This window comes from Heteronotia binoei, chromosome 8 (genome assembly GCF_032191835.1).
Source record: "Heteronotia binoei isolate CCM8104 ecotype False Entrance Well chromosome 8, APGP_CSIRO_Hbin_v1, whole genome shotgun sequence".
Classification (NCBI taxonomy): domain Eukaryota; kingdom Metazoa; phylum Chordata; class Lepidosauria; order Squamata; family Gekkonidae; genus Heteronotia; species Heteronotia binoei.
In genome coordinates this window covers 39,791,430-39,812,734 of record NC_083230.1, presented here as the reverse complement: position 1 = coordinate 39,812,734, position 21,305 = coordinate 39,791,430, and the positions used below count along the sequence as shown (strand labels likewise).

The 21,305-nt window shown below is 39.2% G+C and overlaps 1 protein-coding gene across 1 annotated transcript in view; it reads right to left on the bottom strand.

The window, feature by feature from the left end:
* TMEM117 (transmembrane protein 117) overlaps nucleotides 1-21,305 on the bottom strand; it is a 418,706-nt gene that overhangs the window by 325,757 nt on the left and 71,644 nt on the right. The gene's annotated exons all lie outside the window — the stretch shown is intronic.

The window sequence follows — 21,305 nt, the reverse complement described above, 5'->3', positions numbered from 1 at the left end:
TTATTAGGAAGGGAATTGAAAACGAATCAGTCAGTATCATAATGCCCCTGTATAAATCGATGGTGCAGCCTCATTGGAGTACTGTGTACAATTCTGGTCACCGCACCTCAAAAAAGATATTATAGCATTGGAAAAAGTGCAGAAATGGACAACTAGAATGATTAAAGGGTTGGAACGCTTTCCCTATGAAGAAAAGTTAAAATGCTTGAGGCTCTTTAGCTTGGAAAAACGTCAACTGTGGGGTGACATGATAGAGGTTTACAAGATTATGCATGGGATAGAGAAGGTAGAGAAAGAAGTACTTTTATCCCTTTCTCACATACAAAAACTCATGGACATTCAATGAAATTGCTGAGCAGTCCAGTTAGAATGGATAAAAGGAAGTACTTCTTCACCCAAAAGGTGATTAAGACATGGAATTCACTGCCACAGAAGGTGGCGGCTGCTACAAATATAGACAGCTTCAAGAGGGGATTGAATAAGCACATGGAGCAGAGGTCCAATTTTTAGTGGATCTTTTCTAGGCCATCAACAAGTTACTTGCCACTCTAACAAGTAAAGAGATTCATTAAGCGGATTGTTAGGAAATACCATAATGGCTAGACTAGGCGTGTCAAACATGCAGCCTGGGGGCCGAATCAGCAACTGGCTGTCATCTGCTTCCTTCTCCCTCTCTCTTGCTTCCTTCTGCATCTCAGCTTGCTTTGCAAGGCTTGCTCAATTGCACAGGAGCTACAGAGCAAAACCTCAATTTTCTCCATTGGTTGAGGCTCCTCTGCCTCCTGGTCCCCTGGGGGAGGGAGGGAAAGAGCCAGAGCTTCCTTTGCCCAGTTCCCTGGATCCCATGGGAGAAATAAAAAGAAAGCACCTTTAAGTCCAACAAGTGCTAATGTTTTAAACATGTTTTCGTTTAAGTTTTAAAAAAAATTTTTTAGTTGTGTTTGTCTGTGTCCTTTAAAAAGTTTATACCTCCACTACCTAATCTTAAATAGGAACACACATGGCGCAAAGGGTGATTAACATGTGGAATTCACTGCCACAGAAGGTGGTGGCGGCTACAAGCATAGCCAGCTTTAAGAGGGGATTGGATAAAAATATGGAGCAGAGGTCAATCAGTGGCTATTAGCTACAGTATATATATGTGCGTGTGCGTGTATATATATGTATATATATACACACACAGACATATATTGGTTACTGTGTGACACAGAATGTTGGACTGGATGGGCCATTGGCCTGATCCAACATGGCTTCTCTTATGCTCTCATGTCCCCTGAATACAGTCTTCATTTCCCCCAAATAGTTTGCATGCCCACACTTTTGTGATCTCCTTGGGGCAATGGTATAGATAGCTTTACTCACCAGAGTCGCTGAATGTAACCATGTGCTGCATTTCAACCAAGGGGAGAAAAGTCTAAGGGATGGAGTTTTCCTCTATCACATACTCAGGTTCTAGTTAACTCTTTACTCTCTCTTTTACTACACAGTTTCTGAAAGGAATGCAAAATTAACAGAGGGATTGGGCTCTCTGGCTTTCTCTCTCTCTCTCTCTCTCTCTCTCTCTCTCTCTGTCTCTCTCTCACACACATACACAGCTCTTCTTGCTCACCCCACCCTCACAGCTTCAGTCTCACTGGGATTTAAAGGCACTCACACTCCTTCCAAAACGAAAGCAGTTGCAAGCTTCTGAACTTGCCTGAGATCTAAAGGTACATGATGACTATTGGGGCGGGGCTTCTCCCCACTGGCCAACTGGCTGGCTGGTGCACAACTGGGGAATCCCCCATTTGGACCTGGGGACTGGCAAGCCTATCCCTAACGCTGCACACATGCTTAGCTGCTCCCCAGTGGAAGCAGAAAAGCTCTTAGAACAGTTCATACTTTAAAATCCATCTAGTTCTAAACTAAAGTAAGTCATTAATAGGAAGGGAAGCTATAATTAGACACATTTCAGCTGCAATCACACACAAACTAAATAATGCACTTTCAAGTCACTTCCAATACACTTTCCAACTGGATTTTGCTAGTTCACACAGTAAAATCCAGTTGGAAAGTACATAGAAAGTGGATTGAAAGTGCATTATTTAATGTGTGCGATCACAGCCTTCATTACATAATTAAGACCAGTGACTGGTTTGACAGGGGCCAGCATAGTTCAGAGCTCAGCTTTTTGAGAAAAGCTTATTTTGATACAACTTTGTTCTCAGCTACAATATGCCCCATGATTGACAGTGGGGCCTCTAATTTGAATAAAGCATATAAGCAACTGAAATACGGAATTAATTCTATGCCCTCCTGAAGGTCAAACATCTGTAGTAGAGTAGGTCAGCCATAAAAGTGATGGGAATCATGTCTGATGTTTGTATTTAACCAGCCATTTGTCACATATGTACCATCTTAGCTAAAAAATGGCACAGAAGACTGCTGCAGAGCTAAACTAGAACCATTACCTTAGTTTTTCTTGACTAATAAACAGAACACTATTCTCCATAGACTTCCAAGGTTATAAAAAATCACATTTGCATTAATATATGATTTCTTATTTACTATCTCTTTTGCTTAATGTTCTACATCTGCTATACTCCCAGACAGGTGTAATGCAAGTTAGACATTTAATACCACATAGCAAGAGGTACTCAAACAAGTCTCCTAAGAGAATGAAGGAGGGTAGGAATAAGAAAAAGGGATAATTACAATCAGTTGTATGTACAACTGTTTCAAATGGATCTAGAATTGCATAACATGAAGCAGCATAAATGGACATCATATGATAGTTTGTGCCCACACTGAAGCGAAGAATGATTATATGAGTGGAATCAATTATTTTAAGGTTTTTTTCTGTAAATTAAGGAGACTCAACAAGGTCAAAATAATTTTTGCGGTGCCTAGCTCACTAAACTTCTAGAGGCTTTTTTATTATTATTCGTATTGAAGATGGAAGTCTCCTTGAGAACTGAGGACAACTTAACTGATAAAATCAACTGCTTTAATTAAAAGTGCTGAAGGTCGAGTGAATAACAAATCTTTTAAAAGACCATGAAGCTGAAGAGCTTTCACATGACCATTTGTTTTAAGGCCTCGGTGGCAGAGTCTGATTAATATTCTTTAAAACATACTTTTGTACAATTGCTAACAGTAGAGACAGCAATGAAAAAAACCTACAGTTAATTACTTGCTTAGTCACTCTCACAGGGTCATCTTTAGCTGCTGTTCTGAAAGACCCCCTTGTATTTTTCAATTAGGTTAGAAAACATGCTGATGAAAGAGAGGCAATTGGGTTTCTTCAGTATAGGGAAATTTTTGCTTACTTGACATCAAAAACGTTTCCTTTTTCTCTTGCCCAGAAGTTTGGTCCATCACTAAACTGATTACCATTAATGAACCTATTAACATTGTTCAAGCCTTTTTTTGTAGGAAAAAACCCAGCAGGAACTCATTTGCATATCAGGCCACACCCCTGGCATCATCATTGTTTCGCCAGCAGGAACACATTTGCATCTTAGGCTGCACCCCCTTACACCATGCTAGCCAGAATTGGTGATACTTTAGGTGCAAGGTGGGGCTTTAGTTTGTCCCAAATAGATAGGGAGGTTTTTAGAAAAGGATTGTTTAAAGAATTGGGTGGTCTTTTATTCAGAGAATAAAGTATTTCAAAGAATACTTTGAAAAGATCTATTGCCTAGAAATTCTTGTACAATTAGTTTCCAGTCTCCTTTAAAACTAGAATTGCATTGTTTGAGAAGACCAGATAAAATAGCTGCTTCGTAATACCGCTTAAGGTCTGGAAGAGAGAGTCCTCCTTGATCTGGAGGGCGGATCAGGGTGCTATAACTTATTCTAGGTGATTTCTTATTCCAGATGTAAGAAATAAAAGAGTGCTTCCAAGTTATAAAAAGATCTGCTGGGACTAGAATTGGAAGGGCTCTAAATAAAAATAAAAATTTAGGGAAAATGAAGGATTTTAATATTTTAATTTTTTTCTATCCAAGAGGTAAAATTGTAAGATCTGTTTTGCTGAGGTGACACTATAGACTTGTTTAGAATGTGATGATTACATTTAAATAGTTCACCTAGATTTATAGGGATGTTCACCCCTAAATAGGCCCAATATTTTGCAGGCCACTTGTAATCTAAATGCAAATGAATGTATTCCTGGTGCTGCTTGGAAAGTAGAAAAGGATACAAGACAGATTTGGATGAGTTGATCTTGAGGACCGAAACTAAAGAAAAACGGTGTAGCTTATTTGAGATTGCCTGGAGAGAGTGTTCTGGGTCTGTTGTAAAATTAACAAGGTCATCTGCAAAAAGTGAAAGTTTTATAGAATGATCTTTAAAATAAATTCCACGAATAAGGGGATCATTACATACAGCGTTTGCCAGGGGTCCTGTGGCAAGGGCAAACAAAAGAGGGGAAAGGGGGCAACCTTGCCTTGTACCTCTGCATAGTTCAAATTCTTTAGAGTCAAGGTTGTTAATGGGGATAATAGCTTTAGGAGAACTGTATAGAGCCTGAATAGCTCTTAAGAAAATTTGGGCCAAAGTTCATATGATCTAAAAGGTGAAATAAATAGAAAGCCTCTACAGCATCGTTAGCGAATTCTACTTATGCACATGTCACCAAATTTGTTGCGGGGTTTCTTCTGTACCCCCAACAGTCCAAAACCCAAAACTAAAGCCTGCAGTTCCCAAAACAACCTGCATTTATCAGAAGGCTAATACATACTCACTAATAAGTTTTAAGACCTCATAGATAAACTTTCTTAGACTCCATGTTTTGAAAAGCAAACAGTTTATTAGACTCTAAGTTTCTCCTTTAGACAGAAGGCTTCAAATGAATAGAAAACAAAACAGATACACTTAGTACATTTAAGAAAACAATTACACAGTTAGAATTCAGTCAGTCATAAAGCATAACATACAATAAAGCAGAAAGCAAAATAAAAAATACAAGTCCCAACAGGAACTTCTCCCTATTAGTCAACATTTTCCCATTTAGAATCCGAGTCCCAAGTCTTAGTAGATGCTATGTTCTAGATTCCAAGTCTGAGCATTTTCTCTCTGTTTGAGATCTCAAACAGAAGATGATTTAAAATCAGCAAAGGCTGTCTCTCTTCTTAGGTTGTCCAGCAGAGAAATTGTCTTCGCAGAGCAACTCAAGAGTCTAAGTTCCAATTAGCTTCGCATGATCTGACACAGAGGCAGTGTAGCAACACTCTGGTCCAGATCAGCACCATGGGCCAAAAAAATCCACAGCTTATATAGGCACCAGTGCCTCATACACACACCCACTGAATCATTTATTGTCAATAATTTTTACAGCCAACTGTAAACACTCTCAGCAAACTCAAAGCAATCATGGCTGAGATCGTTCCCAGTTCACTTCTACCTTTCACCCACTTTCTGGGTCTTTGCAAATGGCTGCTACCTCCATCTTGTTTCCTCCTCTCCAAATATGGATCTTTACCATATACGGTACTTCCTGCCTGAAGAGGCAGGTTGAACCTTCACCCACTAACTCCATTAGCAAATACTCTGTGGTGCTGAAAGACTGAGACCTCTAGTGGCCAAATTTCATAACTGCAGGAAGGATTATAGAGAGAGATAGAGGCTTCTAAGGTGCTTGAAGGGCTTTATGCTCATTTCGTAAGAGCATGGCTGCTTTCAGAAAGAGTTCTTGTAGCCAATTTCATAAAGAGTATATTTAAGAATATGTTTAAGATCATAAAGAGGGCCAGCCCAAAATAAATTCCACCACAAGTATCAAACGTTTTTTCAAAGTCAACTGACAGAATGAATGAAGAATCAACCTGAAACTTTTTCCAGTAATGAATTGTGTTGATCAGTTTTCTAGAATTATCTGTAAGTTCGCTATTTGGGATAAAACCCATCTGAACATGGTGGATATAATTGCCTATGAAGGAATTCAATCTAGTTACAAGGGTAGCCGTAAATATTTTATAATCTGTATTGAGCAAGGATATTGGTCTATAGGAACCAGTATCCTGTGGGTCTTTCTCTTTTTTGGGGATTACTATAATCTTTGCTTGTGACCAGGTTGAGGGCATAACTCCAGTTTCAAGAATGTGATTGCATATATCAGCTAGGTATGGAGAAAGCAGAATATTAAAGTGTTTATAGAATTCTACTATAAAGCCGTCTCTTCCAGGAGACTTGTTAGGTTTCATTGAACAAATCATATCTTGAATTACTTGGGCTGTGATTGGCTGGTCCATAAAGGACTTAAAGTAATGTGAAATTTTTGCTAGCTGAGAATGAGAATTGAGAATTGCTTTTATGTTTTCTGAAGAAGGTTTGGTTGAAGAATAAAAACGTTGGTAATATGATTTAAACACTTCTGCAATGCCTTTAGAAGAGTGCTTTTATCAACCCTTTGGTATTTCTAATAGAGTGCACAAATGTGTTTTGTCTTTTTTTAACCCTCCAAGCTAATAATTTGAGTGACTGAGGGTTTTTGTGCCAGTATTTTTGTTTTGTAAAAAGCAGCTATTTTTGGATCTTTGTTGTTTCTAGTGATTCAAGTTTTTTATGTTCTATGTTCAATTTAGCATAAGTTTTTTTACTTCAAAATTTTTTGTGTTCATCTTCCAATTTAGATATTTTAGTTACAAGTTCTGAACGTAGTTTATTTTATTCTCTTTTGTAGGTAGACGTAATGGCTATGAATTTGCCATGAAGGACAGCTTTGAAGGCATCCCATGCTACTTGTTTTGGGGATCCACAACTGGAGTTTATATTAAAATATTCATTGATATCTGATTCCAAAGTGTCTGTAATTGATTTCATAGTTAATAAAATTTTATTCAACTTCCAGCTATAGCTGTGGAAGCTTTTCTCATCATCCGCAAAAGAACATTCAAGCTAGGAGTGGTCGGACCATATTTTTGGGCCAGTATTAACTTTTGAGATGGAATCATGAATTGATGAAACTGAAAAATAATCTATTCTGGTGTGCACTGAGTGTTATGGGGAAAAATAAATGAAGTCTTTTTCAGTGCCGCGTTTTCTTCTCCAAATATCACATTGGTTATGGTTGGCTAGCATGTTGGCCAATTTAGTAACAGTATTAGTGTTCTGAGAGCATTTGCATGGTTGTGGGGGTAAACTAGATTTATCCAATAAGGGATTAATTATATAATTTAGGTTGCCCCCAATAATGATAGGACCAGAATGGAAATGATCCAGTTCTGTTAAAGTATTGTCTATGAAATCCAATTGGTTTTCATTTGGTGCATATACAGAGGATAGAGATAGTTTATATCCATTTAGAGAACCATTTTAAAAAAGAAATCTTCCCCATGGGGCAGTGTGGATGTTTTCTAAATTGAATCTCACTGACTTACTGATCAAAATTGCTATGCCTCTCGCCTTGGAGGAGCCCTGAGCCTGAAATCGGTGTGGGAAAAAAAGTGAGTTGAATGTGAGTTTTTCAGGTGTGTTTCTTGTAGCATCACAACGTCAGGCCTTTCCTGGAGAATGGCAGTCATAACCCTTTTTTAAAATCAAGTTGTTAAGGACTTTACAATTGTAAGAAAGCAATTTAAGTTGAGGTAGAGCCATATCTATAGTAAACAATGAGAGTGACTATTCTTACTGTAACATACAACAAAAGGATAATGGAGGTCAGAACTTGGCTTATAAAAAGTACAACTAAGATGCTTATGGAAGTAAACATACTATAAGGTTTCCCAGGAGTTTGAGGAATATCAGTCTTTACCATATACCAAATGCTGATAATTCTGCTGCTAAAAAAGTGAACTAAGTAAACAATAAACAAAATGAACATATTTAACTTAAATTGCAGAGCTAACTTATGAGCTTTGCTATCTCTTTAAGTAGAGAATATATCAGAGTAAATGACAGTGAGGTTAAGACACACCTATGTCAACAATAATCAATCATGTAAGTCTTACTTGACCTGCAGTAGTTTAACGTAGATGTTGAGAACAGTAAGGAGCTAAAAACTGGAAGCTCCAACCCCTCTTCCCCCAGACGGCTAAAAAGAACAAAATTATGAGAGAAAGAAAAAAGGGAGAGGAGAAAGAGGCAAGGTAGGAGAAAGAGAAAAGAGAATAAAGAAGGAAATAAAAGGAAGAAATTTTAAAAGAACCAGTTCCCACCACCTCCCCACTCCCTCCCTTAAAACACTCAGTGGAAAAATTAAAGAAAACAATCACCACCACAAAAGTTTAACAGTGATTGACAAGGCAAAGTTTAGCAAAAAAACTTAGAATACTTAAGTGCCAAGTAGAAAAACTTGGAACTGAGTTCATAGTGGGGAAGAGCATTTGTCTCTGTAGCGGTTTCCAGGAACTTTCTTCCATCTAGAAGGCTTAGGATGAATCAGATCTGCGCTTTCTTCATTCAGGAGCTCTGGAGACACTGGTAAATTCAAATCCTTGAGGAGCTGCATTCTGGAATCCAAATCAGAGGCTTTATAGGTATGGTCCTGAAAAGTTACTTGAAGTTTGCAATCAGCAGACCAGAGGAATTTTATTTGAGCCTCGTTTAAAGCAGCAACAATAGGCTCAGAATTTTTCTTCTCTGGAGTGTTTCAGCTGAGAGATCTTGTAGTATTTGCACCTTGTGATTTTGGAGTAGTAGGGTTTCTTTAGTGCATGCAAGAGAAAATATCTTTGCTTTGGCTTGAGAGTCAGACAGTCGCACCAAGATGTCTCTAGGGAAGGTAGAACGTTGTTTGCGGGGAGGTCCCAGTCTGTAAGCAGCCTCAATTTCAGGGAAATTTTCTTGAATGAAATTAAATGCTTGTACCAGCCAGTCTTTGATTAAGAGTTTAAGGTCAGAAGGGAATCCATTTGTTCAGGCAGACCACGCAGTTTAAAATTAGAAGCTTTGAGGTGGTTTTCCATTGCCATTAACTTGTCAGTGATCCATTTGTCTCGCTTATAAAAATATTGTGCGTCTTCTTGCAACTCTAAAGTTGCAGTCATTGCAGAGTCAGCTGTGTCTGCAATTTTGTTCATGGAAGATTTAAAGTTCTGCCATTTGGTCTGCAATTGGCTGAATAAGATTAGTAAATTTGGTCTCTAGATTACGAAAAGCCTCCAATACCTCATGTCTGAAGGCTGAGCTTTCTATCAGGACAGGCCCCACTTCTGGACGCTATTTTCTCTGCTGACTTCAAGGAAGTCACTGGAGTGGAAGAGCGAGTTTCCCGGGTGAAATAAGCTTGTACTGAGCCTGGAGTTGTAGCAGCTGGTTTGCTTTTATGTCTAGTGTTCCTGCCCATATCAAGGTGGTGAAATTTGAAACGTCTGAGTGGTGTTAGAGCCGTCGACAGGGGGGAAGGAGAGGGGAGCCCCGCGTTTAGACGTCCATTTGTAAAGCCCCAGACGCCATGCCCCATGTATTTTGTTTTTAATGTTTATGTGGTTTAATTTGTTGTTAGCTGCCCTGAGCCCATCAGGGGAGGACAGGATATAAACTTGATAAAATAAAATAAAAAAAATAAATCATTACTCAAGCCTTGATAAGGTATAGGAAGGGTTGAAGTAATGGGAGGCTGGGAAAGGATGGGATACAGATAATGGCCAGGAAACAGTGAGAAGTATTGCCTTGGGTGCGAGCAGTGGACTTTCTTGGACTACAGTTGAGTAGTTTTAAATTTTTGAGATATCACATCACATCATCTGAGAGCCTGGTTCTATTGATTCAACTAAGGCCCCTATCAGCCAAGGCCTGACCATTCTGTACATGCGCATACCAGCACTCCCCCATAAATGCTGCATCTGACCATGAGCCCTTCAAGAAGATAAGACTTCTTTATAGAATATAGCTTTTTAAATAGCTTACACCAGGGCTGTCAAATATCCAATCCACAGGCCAGAACCTGTCAACTCAGAGCTTTACTCAGGCCCATAAGGCTCTTTTCACTTCCTTCCCTGCTCCTGTTCTCACCCTTTGAAGCTCTGAGGCTGCTGAAGTTCCCTTCTTTTACAGTTTCCTGCCTTTTCTGCCTTGTCTTTGAAGGCTGAAGCAGGAAGCAATTCTGGGCTTGCAAAGCTGCAAAGAAAATGAGGAACAGACTTTCCATTAAGGTCTCTGCGCCCAGATAGACTACTCTGGGCACAGAGACCTTAATGGAAAATCCATTCCATGTTTTCCTTGCAGCTTTGTCTGTACTACAATGTATTTTAATGGAGTGGAGCATAGTTTCAATTTTCAGTGCTTACGGCCAGTTAAAAGATGTTCCTTGCTGGAGTTGTGTGACCTTGCAAATAAAGGGTTGATGCTTTGAGCCAGCATGTCTCTGCTGAGTGGACCTTAGAACTGGTGTCAAGTGAGTATTCTAACTTAGGAACCCACAACCAAGGGGGGATATTACACTGAAGTAGGCTTCCCAACCCTCCCGCCCTGGTGGGGGACCCCAGGATTTCCACCCTCTTCCCCCGCTCCCCAAAAAAATGGAAGCGGGGGGAGGGGGGAAATGGTGCCGGGGAGCATGGCGAGCTGCCCCATCCCGAAGCGGGCGAGGCCGCCGGGCCTCTGCCGCCCCCTCCCCGCCCACCGCAGCTGCTCCTCTGAGATGGGCCCAGGCTGAGCTCATCTCGGAGGAGCAGCCAAGAGGCAGCAGGCAAAACCAGAGAAGGGAAGTGCGGAGGCAGGCCAGGAGCATGGCGAGCCGCCTCCACCCCCCTCTCCGATTCCACCCCAGAGGCGGAGCGGGCAAGGCCACCGCGCCGCTGCCGCCTCTTCTCCGCTCGCCGAGTAAATAATATATTTACTAATATATTATAATTAAATAATATATTTAATTGTGTTTCTCTGTATCATTTATAAAGTTTATATCTGCTACCTGGCATTACATTTTATGATATGCATGGCCTAGCCCCACAAAGTCCCATTTATGTCAGATCCAATGAGTTTAACACCCCTGGCTTACAGCTTGCCCCACATGGCTAAGATATGGTGGGATATACATCTTTTAAAAAATACTTAGATTTCAATGGAGAACAACTTCTGCTTTTGGCAGAAGCAATCAAGAAGTCCTATCTGTTGCCCACTTAACATTTTTGAAATGCTTGCTCAAACCATATGGGTGCTGTTGTTTCTTATCAATTATTTATTATATTTATGGAAAAATAATTAGACAAATATGATTAATGGATGGGAATGTTCAGCCCTTGCAGATGGCCATGCTAAACATTCATTGGTCGCAGTCTCGTCTTTGGGCAATTACTGCAATATTGTTTCAGACATGATTTTAATTCTTTGGTTGGAAACTTTGCTTTTAAAAAAGGCAGCATAAGTTAACTTCTAGCAATTCCACTGTTCCTTCCCTCTCCTAGGAAATTTTAAACCCCTCATCCACAAATGCAGTTTCAAGCAGTTGCTGATTCCAAGTTGCTGATAAATTCTAACCGGTATAGCCTTGTTAAATAAAAGACTGCAAATGTTTAGCCACAGTGCCCTCTAGCATCTGAACTCTGACTTCATACGCTCAATACAAGTTCATTGCAAATTATTTAATGAAAATTCTAACAGCAAATAAATAAAGATAAATTGATTCATGCTAGCAATAGATATTCCCAGTAGGCATGGTGTGTTCTCCATTTTTTTTTAAAGCCAAGCCAGAGTCTGGGATCCTGCCATTTCCCCACTTCAATTCCTCTTTTTAATTCAGACTTCGTCTCACATGGGGTTTGTCCATGCAAGCACCATGATCTCAATATAGCCTTATTTTATTGTCAAAGGAACCTCTTCTGCCCTTTTTTTCCACCTACTACTATTTCTGTTATAATTCCTAATAAATAGCCTATAACTAACCCATGAATATAAAGCTTAGTGGATCTATCTAGAAAAGCACAGCTATTAACCTGAATTCAGACCTCAGATTATTTGCTTTATCTTGGCTCCTGTATTAAATTAGGACCAGAAACATACACTGAATTAGTAGACTATACAAACAACTCTTTAAAAAATATATAGTAGAAGAATATTCTATTCTTCTAAAAGCATTTCTATTTTCAAATTCTTCCAACCTAATTTTGCTAAAGCATCAAACTAATTGGAAGTTATAAACTACTGCAGATAATTTAAGGCCTCAGTTCTATGCATCAGGGAAGGCTGCATAGCATAATCTAATCTCATCACATCTCAAAAGCTATGCAGAATTGGTACTTGGATGGGAAACCACCAAGGAAGACTCTGCAGAGGAAGGCAATGGTAAATCATGTTTGCTTCTCACTTGCCTTGAAAGCTGCTTGCTGGGGCCACCCAGACCTTAAGCGGTATTACGAAGCAGCTATTTTATCTGGTCTTCTGATACTGGACCTCTGAAAAATTGGAGAAACGATCTCTGCTCAAATTGGCTCTACCTTAGGCTCCTTCTTGCTAATTTCCACATAAAAAGAGGAAACCCCCAGCATTTCTGGAAACAAAATGGACAATCCAATCAGAGAACATCCCAGGTCTCAAGAAAGTTTCAGAGGATGACCCTAAGCAGGGCTCAAGTATCATTGCTACGGTCCAGCACACATCTGAATCACACCCCCACCCTGATACCATCTCACAAATTATGGGGGGAAATCCATTTTATTTTTGAAGCAATATATAAATCATATCATGGTATTAGCCTGTATACAACCATACAATTCCAAAGGCTTAACTTTTCTTAACAGGGGATAGTAAATTTTCTTAACAGACATCATTGCACTGGCAATTCTGGTGCCAACGAAGCTCTTCAGGAGCGGGGCTCCTCCCCCCCCCCTCACTGGCCAGCTCCATGGTGGTGGGTTGGAGGCCCCAAAACCAGGGGAAACCCTGCCTCCAATGGAAGACTGGAAACCCTAGGGGCTTCCAATTCTGAAACAGCTTCCTCCTTTTCCAAATGATGCACTGATTTTGAAACTGGAGGATATTTTTCAAAAGAAGATTTGGAACAGTATTTTCCATTTTCAAATAAAATACATTCAGAAAAGCCCCAAATTCTTTGGATCTATGCTAATATATTCAGGGAATAAGGACATAGATAACAGAAGTAACAAGTAAAAATTTTAAAATAAAGCAATTACACTTAGTAGCGTTAGTGGAAATATCTCCTAGGAACACCTGAGTGTGGAAAAAAGTGGTATTGGAACGCAACGTCCATATTGTATTGGTGTAACAATCACTAATAGTATGGGGGGGGGGGCGGTAGCTTTATGATATGGTACTGCTAGATCTTGTGCCATGGTTGCAATGTGCAATTGCCAGTCTGTAGTTGACCCCATCATAAATAACCTAATTGTGTCATGTACAGCTGTGGTAGACACCAAGCAGCAAAGACTATGAAAATTCAGAATTGGCAACATAATGGCCTTTAAGATACACAACCCTCCTTGATCAGATGTTTATTTTCAGAAAGAGAGGAGAAACCACATACGTGAGAAAATATCTTCCCCAACCACAGTTACCTTATAATTCTACTTGTTAAAACCCTTGGTTTTCCTCAGCTAAATTAAATAGCCAGGCCATCTCCTAATGAAAAATTTATGAGAGAAAGCATCTGTCACAATTCCCTCCTCCCTTTCTTATAAAGCAGTTCAGAGAAGGGGTTTCTTTGGAAAGTTTCCAGAAAACGGCAGGGAGCAGCGTGAATAGCCACCTCAAACCAACCTGCTGCCAAGCATTCACCTGAGATGATCTGGCTGATAGTCTGCCAGCTTAGGTTAGTATGCCTTCCAGTTCAACACAGTCATTCCTGCGTTCCAGAATGCAACCCAGTAATTCTGTATGTGCACAACTCAAAAGCATGCTGCTACCATAATCCCCTGAGAAAGGGACTGCAACTGAAAGAAAGCTTTATAAGGCACCCTCCTGTGACTGGAGAAGACTGGATTTTTGCTGCTGTACCTGCCACCTCATACACAGTGATTATACTCTATTAAATATTATATTTGATAGTACACAATCTTCTTGAGAATGAATTCTCACTGACAAAGAATTCTCTTGAAAAACCTCTATGTGCCACAGTTATATTACATAATTAAAGTCAGTTCCTAAAGGATCCAGCGACACAACTGGTAACCAAGGATGCCCTCCTGTTTTAGTATCCTCTTTTTCTAGAATCACTGTAATCTTTCATACTGATAGCAAACATAGCCATTACAAATCACTACATAATTTTTATATGTGTACTTTAAAATACATAATAGGCTTATATGACCACTCACCCAAAATTTTACAAAGAGCTTCACAGGAAACTATTAGAGAGTCTCTTTATGACAGGAACACACCCTTCTCCTCTCTGAAGATTAGGGTTGCCAAGTCCAATTCAAGAAATATCTGGGGACTTTGGGGGTGGAGCCAGGAGACATTGGGGTGGAGCCAAGATCAAGGCTGTAACAAGCATAATTGAACTCCAAAGGGAGTTCTGGCCATCATTTAAAGGGATGGCACACCTTTTCAATTCCTTCCTTCCATAGGAAATAATGAAGGATAGGGGCACCTTCTTTTGGGGCTCATAGAATTGGACCCCCTGGTTCAATCTTTTTGAAACTTGGGAGGTATTTTGGGGAGAGGCACTAGATGCTATACTGAAAATTTGGTGCCTCTACCCCAAAAAACACACACACCCCAGAGCCCCAGATACCCATGGATCAATTCTCCATGATTTTCTATGGGAATAAATCTCCATAGGGAATAACAGAGTTCCCAGCAGACATTTCCCTCCCCTCCCCCCGCTTTCTGACAACCCTGGAGCGGGGGGAGGGCCTCCAAACCGGGGGATCCCCTGCCCCCACCTGGGGATTGGCAACCCTACTGTAGATTTTTAAATTGGATTTGGCATTCTTACTAATAAAACATGGCCATTAATAATTATTACATAATTTTAACATGCTTCTATGAGATACAACCACTCACGTAGTATTTTGCAGAAAGCTTCACAAGAAACTGTTAAGTATCCTCTTTCTCATCAGAATGCACCCTTTCCCTTTCTGTAGATTTTAAAATAGGGTTTGACTTTCTTACTGTCTCAGTAGAAACTAATCACTAATAAAAAATACTGTACTTTCTTTCATATTCAAGGTGAAGCCATTCTAGAAACTCCTGACACCTTAAAGGGGACTTGTGCAATTTACTTACTAAAAGACTACTATATTGACTTCTAAATTAATTTGTAAATGGCCATTAATAAATATTACATAAGTTTTAACATATTTCTTTGAGATGCAGATATATTTAAACAACCATTCACCCAATATTTTACAAAAAGCTTCACAAGAAACTGTTTCCTCTTTCTCATCAGAATGCACCCTTCTCTTTTCTGTTGTTTTAAACACGGTTTGGCATTCTTACTGTCTCAGCAGAAACTAACCACTATTCTACTTTCCTTCCTTCCTTTTCCATGAGAAGCCATTCTAGAAACTCCTGACACATTAAAGGGGACTTGTACAACTTACTTACTAGAAAGACTGTTATGTTGATTTCTAAACCTTAATAAATTTATTATTTATTTATTTGTAATTTATATCCCGCCCTTCCCACCAGGTGGCTCAGGGTGGCTTAAACATGTTGCTGCTAGCTCATTGTTAACTGTATAACTATTAATTATTGTTAGAGAGACTTACTAAAACCAGATGTTTAGACAATTTTATTTTAATTAAATTTAAATAGTCTGAAATTTAAATTTTAATGCTTCTGTTATGTTGATTATTGTGCTAACATTAAAATCATTTAAAAAAAAGAAAACAAGAAAAATCTGTTTTGGTTAAATCCAGCTGGTTTTATGTATACAGCATGTCTCTTGGTGTAATTTTGCATTATTAGTACGGTTAAATATGTGTGGTATATATTTGTGTGTAATACAATATCTCAATTCTTTAGCTGTGTGGTGTTTTTCAACGAAATGACTTACTAATGAAGCCTCAAAAAATTGATGTTTTATCCTAGACTTGTGCTCAGATAGTCTAGGTTTTATAGCATGATTCGTGCTATCATTGTAAAGTACACTGCAGGGACATTTTAACTAAATAAACTGATTTTTTTTTTTTTTTAGTACTGCAGTCTGTGTATTGATTTAATTTTATTGTATCCCCTGTATGGGATGGTGACTAAATTCTGTAATTATCACAGGCTGCCTGCAGGCGGAGCAATACCCACATGTATTATGTCCCTTTGGTTTATTTTTCCTTCTGTGTTGTGCAATGCCCATGTCTGCTCTAACTGATCTATCGCCTAAATTTCTGGATGTTCTGAAAGCAATGCAAGGTACATTCCGACAACCTGGAATAAAAGAAAGTAAATGCCAGTGCTGAAAAATTATTTTTGATAGGTTCTGCTGAAGTATTACATTGTAAAGCAAAAGTTAATCTCTGTAATGTCCCTTCATGAGTCCTATCCTGAAATAATGAATTCTGATCTCTGCTAATTGATTTTGATTTGATTTGCTGAATAACATCTTCTGGATACCCTCTCGATCTAAATTGATTCTCCATAATTTGGCTGTCTTGCAAAAAAAGTGTTTTCCTCTGTGCTATTCCATTTTATTTGGAGAAATTGCCCATAGGGCAAAATTCTTCTTAGGTGTCCTGGGTGGAATGATTTGTAATGTAGGTAGGCATTACAATCAGTGGGGTTTTTTAATAAGACATACAGGCAATCTTATTGTTGTGTTTGTAAATGACTATGGCTAAAAAATTAATAGATTTGTTCTCACGATGGGTCACAAATTTAATATGATCATCAAATTAAATGAATAGGTAGGAAGGGCTGTTGCCCACAAACCAAGATCATGTGTGTTCTTGTCATCCCAGAATATACAGTATTTTTTGCACCATAAGACTCACTTTCCCCCCCCAAAAAAAGTGGAGGGAAAAGTGTGTGCGTCTTAAGGAGTGAATACTGCAAAAAATTCACACAAATGCCTCTAAATTCACACAAATGGCTCTAAAAACTAGGTGCGTCTTATGCTCAGGTGCGTCTTATGGAGCGAAAAATACGGTCATTTATCCAGCATCAGCTCTGCTGACTAGCCAGATGGCTAAGTCCAGGTCTTTGGAAACCTGATGCATGGTCCAGCAAGTCACTAGAGAGTTCAACATTTTCAAACATGCAAGTAAATCTGAGGGTTGATTTATTGGCTGCTGACATCACAGTGCTCTGTGTACTGGTGTTGCCTTTTCCTTACTCCTAGAGGCATGTGATATCTGAAGGGCTGTTTCAAGGCCAAAAGGATAGTGACTGCTCAAATACTATTTATATTACTTCCCCCAATTTCCAGACTGTATCTATTCTGCCCTTTTGAATCTGGATATCTAGCATTACTGTGTCCTCCAAGAAGCTCCTTAGGGAGATGAAAGTTATTGCCTCATAATCTTATGAGGTGGATTAGGCTGAGGGATACAGTGTCCCAGGAACCTCCATCAGCACACTGGTTCTCACTAGTCTGGGCAACCCTTCCTAAAAAGGGCCACTCCTTATTTATTTTTTTTCCTTCCTCCACAAGAAGGTTCATCTTGGAAGTATTTTATTTCATATACTGAAACTCACAAATACAGACAAAGCTGTCTTATATTGAATCAAGCCAGAGGCCTATCATGGACATTATTATCTTCTCTCACTGGCATATTACTTACCACCTGATTCTTTTAACCGGAAATGCTGAATAGGACACCTTCTGTATGCAAAACAGAAGCCACAGTCCCTCCAAGCTTATTCAACTGGCTCTAAATCACTTGGGATATGATGTCCTTAGAGGTCCAGCACCAGAATATTCACTTTCAGAACTGAGCACCAAGGGCCACAGGCCAGTCAGAACTGCAAGCCAACCAGCACATGCCAATTTAGGAGCTAATAATACAGTTCCTCTGCAGACCCTCATACATTGTTAGGCTTGCTAGAAAAACCAGCAGAAACAGTCTGAGTCTCTTCATAACCCAGTCATTAGCACATTTGGGAATGAATCACTTAATTTGGCTTTAATATCAGGTTTAATCCTCCCACTGCAAGTTTAAAATAATAATTATTTCAGCCTTGGATATTCAATTGGAGCATGCTACAGCGTTGTCTAATTTCTCTTTCAGCAGTCTAGAGATTTAAATTATTTTTTTTTGTGGGGGGGGACCCTCAAGGTTGTGAGAGGGTTTAAAAAAAAAAAAACCAACAACCCAGCAGCCTATTGAATTCTCCTCATAATTAGATCTGTATGCCTTTATCTTGACTGATGTTTATAACAATGACTAGAGCAAGGGAAGTAGGTGGCATCATCTATTAAATTCAGCTGGGCTCTGACATGAGATGGAATAATTGTCTCCCATCTCTCGTTCAGCACAAAGGAAATGAGAGCCCTGGGTTTAACCTGAACAGAAAGGTGTATGGGAGCTGCAATATATCATATGTAGGATTACAGACCTAAGCTGTAAATCTGCTTTCAAAACTGTATTATTCATGAATTTAAAAAAAAACACAAGAAGTGGAACAAAGATCTGGAAATGCTGTCAACACAAACCAAATACGTTCCCAAAGAGGCATTAAAGTGTTGCTATGGCAACCCAGGCAACACCTTGCCTTAAATTTTTGACAAAGATGACCATGAAGAATCCACAAGCAGTTTGTTCTTTTATTTTGGCTGGATTCCCTGCACCACCACATGAATTCTTTTATGACAAGCTTCTTCCTGAAGACCCACAGGAAGGAGGAAGCACAACAAAGTAGCTTACTTTAAAAACCAATTTATTGTGACATAAGCTTTTATGGGCCAAAGTGAACGTTGCTAGACTCACAATTCTGAACATAAAAATCAAGCCAGATTCTAGTGACACCTTAGAGCCTAGCAGAGATTATTCCAGCACAAACTCTTGTGAGTCAGCATGCAAGGTGAGTTCTGACTAACTCACAAATACTGGAATAAATAGTCTGTTAAAATGATGCTGGATTTCAGTACAGACTAACAGGACTACTCATTTAGAATCACAGTCCTGAGCACTGGTCCATTTACCCATTTAAAAGCCTTTTGCTGCCCTCTAGTGGCTCTGTTTAGAAACAGAACAATAAGCAACACATCAGCGATAAAAGGAAACTGACAATAAAGCAGACAGTATTTTCAGGCAGAGTCTGAATTTTGTGCCAGCAGAAGAGAGAATTTTGTATTCCTTGTGCCCTTTTAGAAACTGTTAACCGATAAGCTACTCATGTTACCTTGTTTGGAAACTTCTGTTCCATTTGAACATTTTCTCCCCTCCAAACAATTCTATCTATAACCAGAGCTTTTTTGGAGCAGGAATACACAGGAACACATCTCTGGCTGGTTTGGCTTCAGGGGTGTGGCCTAATATACAAATCAGTTCCTGCTGGGCTTTTCCTACAAAAAGAAGCCCTGTCTATAACTGTACTTGTAATTTTCTCAATGGACTTCTCCTGAAGAATCTGGGCATTAATAAAAAGCTTCTCTGTTATTATGATGTTCTGAAGAGTTAATTTTTAAAGCTCCTCAAGTTTACCAGGTTTTTTAATATACTCTCAGTAAAGCAGACATCCATACATTGGGAACCAACCAACCTCATTACTAATTATTAAAATCTATTTGTATTTTTAACTTGCCCTTCCTCTAAGGGAGGGGCTGTGGCTCAGTACTAGAAGGTCCCAGGATCAATCTTAACTATTCCTGGTGAAAAGATCTAGTAGTAGGTGATGTGAAAGACCTCTGTCTGAGCCGCTGCCAGTCTGCATAGACAATACTGACTTTGATGGACCAAGGGTCTGATTCAGTATAAGGCAGTTTCATGTGTTTAAAGAGCTCAGGACATGAGCTCCACCTTCTATTTTTCTTGCTCCGTCTTCTGTTTTTCTTTTTGTTCTAACAATCATGTAAAGGCAGTTAGTCTGAGATAGAGCAAAAAAGCCTGAAGTAATTTCAACCGTGGACACACACACCTTCCCCTGCCTTCCAACCCCATTTGTCATTACATTGTGGCTTGCTGTATGACTGACAACACTGCCCTCCTTTTTAAAAATGAAAATTGATAGACAGATCATTATAATATTATAATACCTGATACCAGCAATTTAAAAGGCCCTTTGGTAGCCAGTGAGGGGGACTGGGGCTAGGAAAATATAAGGAAAGTTGCCATATAGAAACCCCAGTTCTTCTACACTGTATTGGCAGCTGCTGCAGCAGCAGTGGGAAAGCCACACAAGCTCCACATCTGTCTGGAAAATGCCTTACACATTCTTCTTATCTTACTGTTCTTATGACTAAAAGACATAACTGGACAATCTTTTGAGATGACATTCACATAACCTATTGAAAGGGCGGACAAATACCTTTATCTCAAATCAGACCAGTTTTCACACTCCAATAAAATATGGTCTTAGTACTCAAGCTGACCAGCTCCACATTTATAAATTCCATCTGAATACACTATGCCTGCAAACTGACCTTCCAGTATTGCTAAGGGAAAATACCTTATACAAGATTTCTTTAGTCAGGCAGTACATATCCACCAGTTTCCTCAAACCACATCCTACTTCAATCAGACTTCTTTCCTATCAGCATCTGAGTAGGTCACCAGGAATGCACATCAGATAAGATTTCATGTTCCTGCTTCTCAGCCTGTTTCTCCAGCTTTTATCAATGGACTATGGCTTTGAGTGTGTATGTGTGTGTGCATGTGCATGCATGCGCACATGTTATGGAAGTAATTTCCATTGACTATCTTTCAACAACCACACTTGTAAACTGCAATTCCTGGTCCCTTTACATGGCACATCATTATCCTATAAGTTGCAGATCCTTTTTCCTTAAAAATGTACAGACTTCCAAGGAGTTCACACATCTGTAGCCTACTACTCTTGCACAAGTTGAAGGCAGGGCACAGTACATCTGAAGTCAGGTCTGGGTAGTCTGTTGAGCAGAAAATGTCACACAGTGCTAATAGCAAGAAAAACTGGCTGGGAAAGAAGCAAAGAAAAACCATTTTAAAAAAAAAAGTTAGTGTAGATAATTACTGGGAATGAGCATGAAACACAGACTTCCTACACATATGAAACAAGATGCTGGAACTAAGAGTTTTGTTGTTTCTTTTAAACATTTCCATAGGAACCCATATTCTGTTCTCTTCCCAGGTTATTTATTATTTATTTAAAACATTTTGATCCCATTTTTCTACCTAGTTAGGGGCCCTAGGGTTGAAAAAAAGACATTTTAAAACCAGGTTTTTAATATATATATATATATATATATATATATATATATATATATATATATATATATATATATATATGCATCCACAGAAAGGAGGATCAGTAAGAGAAATCAAACAAAACAAGAAAGTCTTCAGCCACTG